Raw genomic sequence first — 10,411 nt, forward strand, 5'->3', positions numbered from 1 at the left:
CCCCATCTACATTTTTAGCCAGGCACCATCGTTCAAAACATATTCTCTTTCCATTGGCAAATTCCATATAAGTCTGATCTGCAGATTTCCTCAAATCTCTGAATTTTTGTCTATAAGCCTCAGGGACCAATTCATAGGCCTTCAAAATAGCTTGTTTTACCTTGGTATAATCAGCTGCATCCTCAGCAGACAAAGCAGAATAAGCTTTTTGAGCTTTACCTTTAATCACACTCTGTACCATAAGAGCCCATCCTTTCCTTGGCCAGTTTGAACTCACAGCAACCTTTTCAAAATGTTGGAAATACTGATCAACCTGATCTTCTTCAAACGGAGGGACTAATCGAACCTCCCTGCTGGCTGAAAAACCATCTTCAGAATCAGATTCCAAACTCCTACGCTTCATTTGTAACTCATGCTGCCTCTGTTTCTCCTCGTTATCCAGCTCCATCTGCTTCATTGCTAGATCAGCCTCTATCTTCATCTGAGTTATCTTTTGTTCTCGTTCAGCCTCTAATCTCTTTTGTTCTCGTTCAGCCTCTATCTTTAACTGGGCTTGTTCTCGTTCGGCCTCTATCTTTGCCAGCTGCACCTGTGCCTCAGAAATTGCTATTTCACTGCCAGGAAACTGTTTTAACACTTCCTTCTCAAACACCTTCTTTTCCACATAATGGCCAGCTATCAGTCTCTGAATATCTGCCTTTCTCATAGACTGCTTTACTTCTGTAAGGTTTAGCCTTGTAGCAATCTTTATCAAATCATCCTTTTTCGCCACCTCCAATCCCTTTTGGGTTGGTGACTCCAAAAATGCCTTAATATCCATTGCTGCTGGTTTCCACACACACAAGCCAATTAAAAAGAATTTATCAGACCTTCCTCAAAAATCTTTGGATTGAATCCCGAACAAATCTCGTCAATCTGGGGTACAATCCCAGACGACACTCGTTAACCTTGGGAACTATCCTGGACGAGCCCCCAATTTTGTCACAAACCAGCAACAAAAGAAACACACTGAGCATGATTCAGTGTTAGTAACTATTTTATTAATCACTACTTATGATAATACGTAAAATAAAAGTAAAAAAAAAGTTAGTATGTTAGAATTCAAGAATGTTAAACCTCGAACGTTAACCCCAAAACTAAATTCGTCGTGTGTGTGTGTGACAAAGTCCAAAACTCCCAGTTCCTGAATGGTTCTTAAAGTTCAGTTCCGCAAGCCATAAGGTGAAACATGAGCAAGGGCTTCTTCAACAACCACCGTTGTCTGAAGATAAGATGTAGATGTAGAAAAACATAGAGAGAGAGTACATACGAAATCCAAATGTTCCACGATGGAACCCAAACGACACTCCAGTGTTTACTCGGTAGTGACTTCCTCACCCCGAAAAGCATCCGAACCGTGGTCGTCCACACACAAATACCTGTTTCCTTCTACAGGTCAGCAACAAAGTGAACTCCACCGGATTACTTCCAACTTCCATACATGGATTTCAGTGGCAAACACAGTTATTGTTTCTCATCCATCGATAGAGAAAACAAGCAGGCTGGTGTCTCTCTCCCTTCTCTCTCTCTCTCTCCTTCTTCTTCTTACTTCTTCAACAACGTCATTACGTCCTTTATCTTCTATTGACGTAAGCACGCCCCACACACACATACACACACACTCTCTATCTTAAAGGGACTTTCACTGAGTCCATAACAGTAGAGAAAGGAATGTATGCGTTGTGAAATGCAGAGCAGGAAGACGTGCCCGGCAGGTCAGTCTGGGCATGACCTTCAATTCCAGAACAGAAAAAAAGGTAAAGGTGGGGAAACAAACAAGTTGAGTCAATACCGTGGATGACTGAAACAGAGAAATGAAGTTATCAGAAGTTGTAGAAATCAAACGTTGAGTTCAGAAGGCTGCAACATACCCAGATGGAAGATGAGGTGCTTCTTCCCTATTTGAAAGATCAGTTCATTTTTTCACTGCCTTGTGCATTTTTTTGATGTGAAGATATTAGGTGTAAGGCTGCCAAATTTCTTGGTAAATTTTCACCAGCAAAGAAAACAGGAAAGCTCGAAGCATGCACTAATACCTCACTCCAGCTATCATCTCCACCTCTTCTATCTGCTTCTGTATAATGACAAAGCATGACAAACATATGACTGTGGAATTTCATTGCATGTAATCCTCAACAAGCAATTGGCTCTTTCAATCAATAGCTTTTCAGAAATGTCAGTGCTATGGAGGAAATATTTAATATGCAGAAAATCTACAATATTAAAAAAGAACTGAAAATAACCACAAAATAAGAAATTCAACTAAAAAACATTATGGAGAGAGACAGAGAATGGACACACTGATGACACCGGAACTAATCAATCTATAAATCTATGCCTGTATCATTGAATAAATCCCATATAGTGTGCACGCCAGTCATCCATTTTTAATGTTGTTAGGTTATTCAGATCATTCCCTAACATTGGAAAATGTCCGTATCCAGCTCAGTAAAGTTATTTCTGTAACTTTGCACAACTGCAATCCCGCACACACAGCTGTTAGGTCACATTTGAGACTAGTGGAAAACAAAGAAACAACAGCAGCTGGCAAATTTGTAAAGCTCAGTATAAAAGAGGTACTTTTTTCTTGCTGTTATATCTATAATTGTCTGAAATATATTAATCATTACAAATATGAGAGCAAAGATTTTGATTTTTTTTGAAAAACACAATTGTAAGCAATACATTAACAGATGCTGATGGGAATTGTAGAGCTTCTGATTAGTGAAGTTTGGTTCTGATTAGTTAATGTTTCTAATACATTATTGTTTGGAAAGTTCTTGGACATGTGTTAGTTAAGCAGTCCTCTGGGAACTATTATGTCAGAAAATGACCAAGGTGTCTCACATCCCACATAATGACTATTAAAAGAATCAAGGGATACAGGAAAGTCATGCTGAAATAAATGATCCTATTTATGATAAATGACTGAGCAGATATGAGGGGCTGAATGGCCTATTTCTTACGTTCTTATGGCTCTGGCAAAACCAAGGAGCATTAGGTTGGAGAATTTTTTATTCCTGCCTCCAGAACAAAATATTGATAACCATCATCAAGAGCCATGGTTGCTACCATCACTGTCTGCTGTGAATTTAATTCAGATTGCAGGTGAGCCCACCCACACAGGACAACAATGTGCTTTTAACATTTCTGGCTTGCACAATTGCTCCCTTGACATCAGTGAATATCTGAGGCCAGAATTGTAAAGTAGCAAACATGATTTCATTTCTTTCATAACTGCACATATGGAAGATTACACATGCACAGATGCTGTAGGGTTCTCAATGGTATTCAAATATTCTCTGCAGAATAAAGAGCAAACTTTAAATACAGGGATTTATGGGAATCTGCAAAACTATTCCTATAGATTAAGTAATCATTATGTTTCAGAAATTTAGGAATTTAAACTTTGCCGTTTTTGGAAGGCATGCTAAACACACACATGCACATGAATGCGAACATGCGTTTATTTAATATACTTAAATTATTTGAGGTACTAGCCCCTGCTGGAAATGTCCCTAAACATGACTGTGTTTAAGTCTTTAAAAAGCACAGAATATAATTTTTTTTATGCTCCACAATCCTTCTAAGGACTAAGCTTCATTATCTGAGTTATTTCTCTACCTATAGCTTAACACATTTTCAGTGATTTAACTAATGATGTGTGCTGCATGGATAGATGATGTGTCTGTTCTGAAGGTCTGATGATCACTTCAAGCAGCAATGATGTAATCGCTCTTAGAAAGAATGACATTGTGATACTGAGGGGGAAGGTCACACTTCGTAAATACCTAAGTTAATAGAATACATGGACTTCAGTGGCCAAGCCTCGCTTGTTACCTGCAGGGTTAGTTTGTTAATGCTTACCAAAGCCATTTAGTTTACAACATAGGTCGGAACTCTGTCTAGACCAGAATTTAATGACAGTGTTATGGCTTTGCAGTAAAATGACCAATTCGATTGTTTTCACCCAACTACCTGAAGGTCAAATGCACTTTCAAGCTTAGAAACATCAAGCTTGGTGATTTTAGAATAACTACAATAAAGCTAAGTGGCAAAGATGAATGATACTGTGATAATACTGTTTAATTTAACACAATTGGGAGTATATACAAAAACAATGGAAATCCAAAGAATTGCTCCCCTGATTCAGTACTCACAAAATTGAGGCAGTTTTATATGGAGGAAGCTGAAAGTTAAACTTTGCTCTAAATCTTATATTTTCCCAGTAACTATTGCTAAATTTTCAATTTGAACCCTGGGTCACTAGATTTGATGTGGCATCTTTTTACTCCAAATTTTGCTGCCTATTTTACCCAGAAAGCACCAATTCTTGCTAAGATAAGGCTTCACAAGCAGTCATTCTGCATGTGGAGCCGTGGCAGTGTTCAAAGATGATCGAAATGTAGAAGACATTTGCCTTTACCAAAGTTCTTTACCTATTGGCGGTAGGGAGTTGCAGAAGTTTGACTCGGGAAATAAGCAAAAAAAATGGGCAGTAGTGAATGGGTGGACTTGTTTGCCCATGATTTTCTTTTCGTTCACATCCATTGCTGATGACCTCCACTGCTGTCCAAGATGAACTCATTGCTTTTTCAACAAGAGTTGTCTGAGAGACTAAAAAGCTGGAACACTAGCTGATTTCTGCTCCTCTTTTAGTCCTTTATACCAATCTTACAGTTCTGGCTGAAACCCTCCTGAGAAAAGCTAAGGTATAGAAGTAAATGTTGGCAATGATTACATTGGTAATGATTTATATTAGAGCTAAAAAATCACTCTTCACCCCTCACACCCCCATCTCGCTCCAAATAATGTTGAATTGCATGGTACTTTAAATGTCAAGTTCTGAAATAATAGTCCATTCTGTAAACTGACAAGCACCTAAGAATTAAATATTAATACTGTGCTAATCTGGGAGTTTATGATTTTCACTCATTTTGTAAAAACTCCTACACAGAGCTCTGGTCTATATGCCTCCTGTAAAATCTTGGGGAATTTTAGGATAATCTTTTGATTTCCCAGTAAAGGGCACAGTGAACTCCTTCAGATGAAATATAAAAAGCAAAAAGAAAATAACACACCCACTACTTAAATATAGAACTTAAACTTTGCACAAAAGTTATGAGACCTTTTACAATTAGATTCAGGGTCCACAGGATTAAGGTTCAAGAATGTCCCACATATTTTATAATCTCAAAGGATAAAATCAAAATGCTTTTATTAAGAAGAATGTGGGAGAGAGATCCAATTTTACAAAGTTTGTTAAAGATCTATTGGGCAGCTCTTTGGAAGGCTGCCCATCATGATACAGTTCAGTGAGGTATATTTGGGAATGATCTTTCCCAATACTTTTCACAGGCCCTCCAGAACCCCAGTCAATTATCAGCACAATGTTCAAGGAGAGGAGACATCATCTGATTCTGAAATTTTGGCACTTTCCCAAAATAAATAGCTCCACAGAAAGAAGTGCCTCTAACTCATTTTAGTCAGGGAAAATGCACATTATTCATACAAATATCAGGCAAATACTTGGTAATGTTTTTAGACTGATTTCAGTAGGTACTTTGTGCAAGGCCTATATTTTATACATGAATTGTTGACCATTGGGAGAATGAAATAATTACTATTTTCTTTGTTCTGTCCTTTCTGATGCATTGTGCAATATCACTGATAGCAGAAATAAACAGCTTTTATGTTTAATCCTTACAATTAAGATCTCTTTCATGACACTATGAATAACTGTTTTCCAATACTAATTTTTCCTCAAAGTTTCATAATGCTATATTTTTTCAAAATTGTAGAAATGCATGAAATCTCTGATTAATTCTGATTTGTAAAATTTGCTGGCAATTTATCTCATACTCCTGCAATACGAGTTTCTTCTAAGTTGCTTATTTTGAGAGAATGCCGATAAAGATCAGGCAACTGTCTTCTCAAGATCATCTTTCTAATATGACAAGAATACAAGTCACTAACCAAAATTATCCCTCTGCATTTGATTTGTAATTCAAAGGAGGACTGGAATTGTTTGATGGAATATGCATGTGCTCTAACTATCACCGTACCATTGCAAGCCAATGTAGTAAAGTCACAAAGAGAACTGTAGAACAAGAACCTTTGCACTGACCATAATTCCTGAAAAAAAATTAATACCAACATTGACAGTGCAATGGTGTGGAAAATAGTAAGTATTTGAGACCATTTAGTTTTGATATAGATCTTATTAAAAGGGAATGAACTGCTAGCAGAAAGAAGGAAAAATATGAAGAAAAAAATCTCAAACTGTCTACCATTTACAAGTTTCAGGTGAGGAGTTTGATGGAACGTTCACCATTTGTCTACATGGTACAGATACAACAACACCCAGCAAGCTCAGTACCATATAAGACACAGCAGTTCACTTAATGACTATTCCCTCCATCCACCAAAGGCTGTGTTGTGTAATGTATTATCTGCTGGTTGAACTGCAGCAATGCTCCACAGTGATTTCAACAATAGCTGTCTCTCCAGTGAGCTCCACCATTAAGAATGGGGAAAATCAGGGAGGGAGATCATCAGAGCCAGGGGGTTATGCTCCAATTTTATAAAACATTGGTCAGACCTCCACTGGAATATCACGTGCATTTCTGGTCACCACACTATAGGAAGGATGTGACAGCATTGGAGAGAGTGCGGTGGAGATGTTGCCTGAGATCGAGTGTTGTAGTTATAAGGAGAGACTGGAGAGGCTGGAGCTGTTTTCCTTGGAGTGGAGGAGGTTAAGAGGAGACATGATTGACAGATATAAAATTATGAAAAGTATAGATAGTGTAGACTGCAGGAATTTTTTCCCCTTATCAGAGGTGAATAAAAGTAGAGGACATAGATTTAGCATATGTGGTAAGAGATTTAGAGGAGATTTGAGGGGGGCCTTTTTCAACTGGAGGGGGAGGGGGGTTAGCATCTAGAATGTACTGCCGGAGAGAGTGTTAGAAGCAAAGTTGCTAACGGCATTTAAGAGGTATCTAGACAAACACTTAAATTGCCTAGGCATTGAAGGCTGAGGGCCAAGTGCGGTAAAATGGGATTAATACAGATGGTGCCCATTGGTCAGCGTAGACATGATGGACCAAATGGCCTGTGTCCACGTTGTATGACCCTATGATCATCACACCTACTTTCTCTTCAACCTGGCATGGAAATGCACAGTTAATTCTTCATTACAGCTTATTCAGGATTTTGTGTTGGAGGCTGTGGAAGTGCTATTGCATCAAGAACAGCAGTGGATGAGGGAAATTGCTTAGCACTATATTCTCAGCCAACTAGAGATGGGCAGTTAATATGGACTTACTGGCCATACCAATATCATTTAAACAAGTAGATTCGACCATCTATAAAGAAGAGGATAAAGTATCACAGTTGAAAGAGATACTTACCTGAAGACCCCGACTAAATACTACCGTAAAAATGACAGAAGGTAAGAACCTTGATTTTTGCCTGAAGATTATAACTAAATTCTCCAAAACCAGTTTTGGGACATTTTGAACATACTGCTCCCATACAACACAAATGGCACGTGTAACAAGTTCTTTATTTGATGCCTTGTCTGTGGCAATAATGTCCATTCAACCTGAAAATTTCACCCGACAAAGTATTCTGTAGTTCTTTTCAAGGGAGGGGTAGGGGCATCCGATTGGAAAGTGTAAGGGATTTAATCAGAGGGTGAGACTGCAATTCAAAGACTGTTTTTATACTGGTGTTGGTGGCGTGTTAGCACTACTGGTTACCAGTCCATGATGTCATACAGCTGGACACAACTTCATTATAAATGCACAGAATATACTTAGCAAGAGAGATCTTTCTAGTAGCTGGACTTAACCTAATAGATGCCAGGAATTGGTGGCTTTAGCGCGAATCCAAGTCAAACATAGGCACAGTTAAAGAAATATGTTTTGAAGCTCAGTTTTAACATTCTGCCAGGCAAGCCCATATTACTTTAATAACATCTCAGCAAATTTATTTTATTTAATTTTTAGAAGCTGTTGTAAAGTAAGCTGAGTAATGCAAAATAAACTTGACTTAGTCTCTCCATCATATTATACAAGGGCTTTCCAGACTAGTTTAAAATAGTACTAATAAACTTGTCAGTTGAAACTGAAGTGGAGAATTTTCCAATAGCTGATCTTTCGAAGTGAAAAAGTTTATTTAGTACCCGACTATGTCCACGCAGCCACCAAAATTTTCAAGAATGATCCTGATTATTTATTCTTTCACAGCACTTTAGCACTTAGGACCGAAATAAGGGCAACAATTTTACAAAGGGCTGCAGCTATTTAAAATTAAATTTCCATTGTTCAGCAAAGCCAAAACTATTTGACCAAGTGATGGGGCTGGATACCAGATAAACCCCTTGGCTTACAGGGAATAAGGAACTCTGCTGAACTACAGAATCACAGAATGGTTACAGCATGGAAGCCCACCAAATCTGTACTTGTTCAATCAGAAGCAATTCAGCTTGTCCTACTCCCCCATCCTCTCCCCATGGCCCTACAAATTACTTTCCTTCAGATACCTATCCAGCTCCCTTTGGAATGCTTTAATTGAATGTGCCTCCATTCCTTGCCCTGGCACTACATTCTAACCCATAACCACTCCCCCTGTAAGAAAAAACAAATCACTTTTGGCTCTTTTGCAAATCACCTTAATTCTATGTTCCTATGTTCTTGACTCCTTCACTTAACGGAAACAGTTTCTCTATCTACTCTATCTATGCCTTCCATGATTTTAAATCTCAGGTTTCTTTGTAGTCTGCTCTGTTCCAATTTCTCCATTCTATTCATACAGAATGGTTCCTCTTCCCTGGAATCATTTTGTTAAATCCCTTCTGCAACCACTCTCAAGCCTTCACATCTTTCCTAGAGTTGAGGTAATATTCCAGTGTTTTATGTGACTTCTTTGCTGTTGTGTTTGTGCCTCCGCATATCAAGCCCCAGATCATTGCTTAACCACTTTCTCAGCCTGCTCTATCAATTTCGACAAACGATATCCCCAGATTCCTCTCTGTTCTTGTACCCCTTTTGGAAATGGTTAGATTTCGTCTTCGTATCAAAATAGAATACTTCACATTTCTGAGCATTAAATTTCATGTTCACTCATTATTCTATCCATAAGCCTGTGTCTACATCTCCTATTACTATTCACCATGAGGTTCACAAAGCCTCCAAGATTTGTGTCATTTGGAAATTTTGCCCTGCACACCCAAATCCAAGTCATTAATACATAATAAGGAAAGCAGTGGCTTTAGTAGTTGCAGAAGAGTTGAATAAATGAACAACTGCTTGGGTTAACATTGCAATGTTCCTTGCCTTCAGAAGAGCAATGTAGCTTATGTGCACCATTAGATGACATGGTAATAAATACAGCTGAAGCTTTCATTTCTGGGGAATCTGCCAACTTAAAGCTGACCAGCATTTCTCTGCACTAAGTAATAGAGCAAGGTAGATTGTCACAAATAGTTACTACTCAAGCTAATAAACTTAGGCCTTGAGCTTCAAGTCCATCCAAAGGATAGAATCCCTGCCTCCAAATGATGTTCCCAGTGCTGAATAAAAGGTCTCATTTGCATTCAATCAAAGAGCTGTGTGAGTAAGTAGCAGCTTGCTGATGGAGAATGTTTGAAGATAAGCAGCACTTATAAATAAACAAAACCTTAACTGGGTACAAAAATGGGTGGGAGAACAATGTGATATATGCAGTGTCTAGCACCTAGTTCAGACATGATCACTTCAGGACAATGCATTAGACTTCACCAATGTGATCAGTGCTATAATTCAGACTGTCAATCATCATGGGCTTCCTGTCCATCATACTGGACACATGGCAGGCCTTTTAGCTTCTGAAAAAAAGAGTACAAAGAGGCCAAATATCTAGGCCATCATCTAGTGATTAACCCTTTCTCTTTCCCTCAGTGCTTTACAAATCTCTGACAAACCAATTTGTCTCACTCCATTTATAACAAAGACTATAATTCAAAGATCTGTAATTCATTGTCTGTGAAGTTTAGGTTCTCCTGAGATTGTGAAAGGTAAATGTGATTTCTTTCTTTTCTTATCATGAGATGGCTATTAATCTTGTGGGGTTCTTATGGGAATTAAGAGAGGGAATTTTTGGTTATGTGAGTGGAACGTCATTTGTTTCATAGGAGTGCTGCACAGCTGAAAAGTAAACCCTTGAGTTATAAGAAAAGCCATTCACTTTACCATGAATTTAATGTCAGAGAATGAATAAGGAAAATACTGCACATGGATAACATTCACTTTACCAGACTTGCTTCCAAGAACATTAGACATTATTTCATCCAAAGTACACTCACACCTCATTAGTCTTTTTATCC

The sequence above is a fragment of the Pristis pectinata genome, chromosome 3 (genome assembly GCF_009764475.1).
Source record: "Pristis pectinata isolate sPriPec2 chromosome 3, sPriPec2.1.pri, whole genome shotgun sequence".
NCBI classification, from domain to species: Eukaryota; Metazoa; Chordata; class Chondrichthyes; order Rhinopristiformes; family Pristidae; genus Pristis; species Pristis pectinata.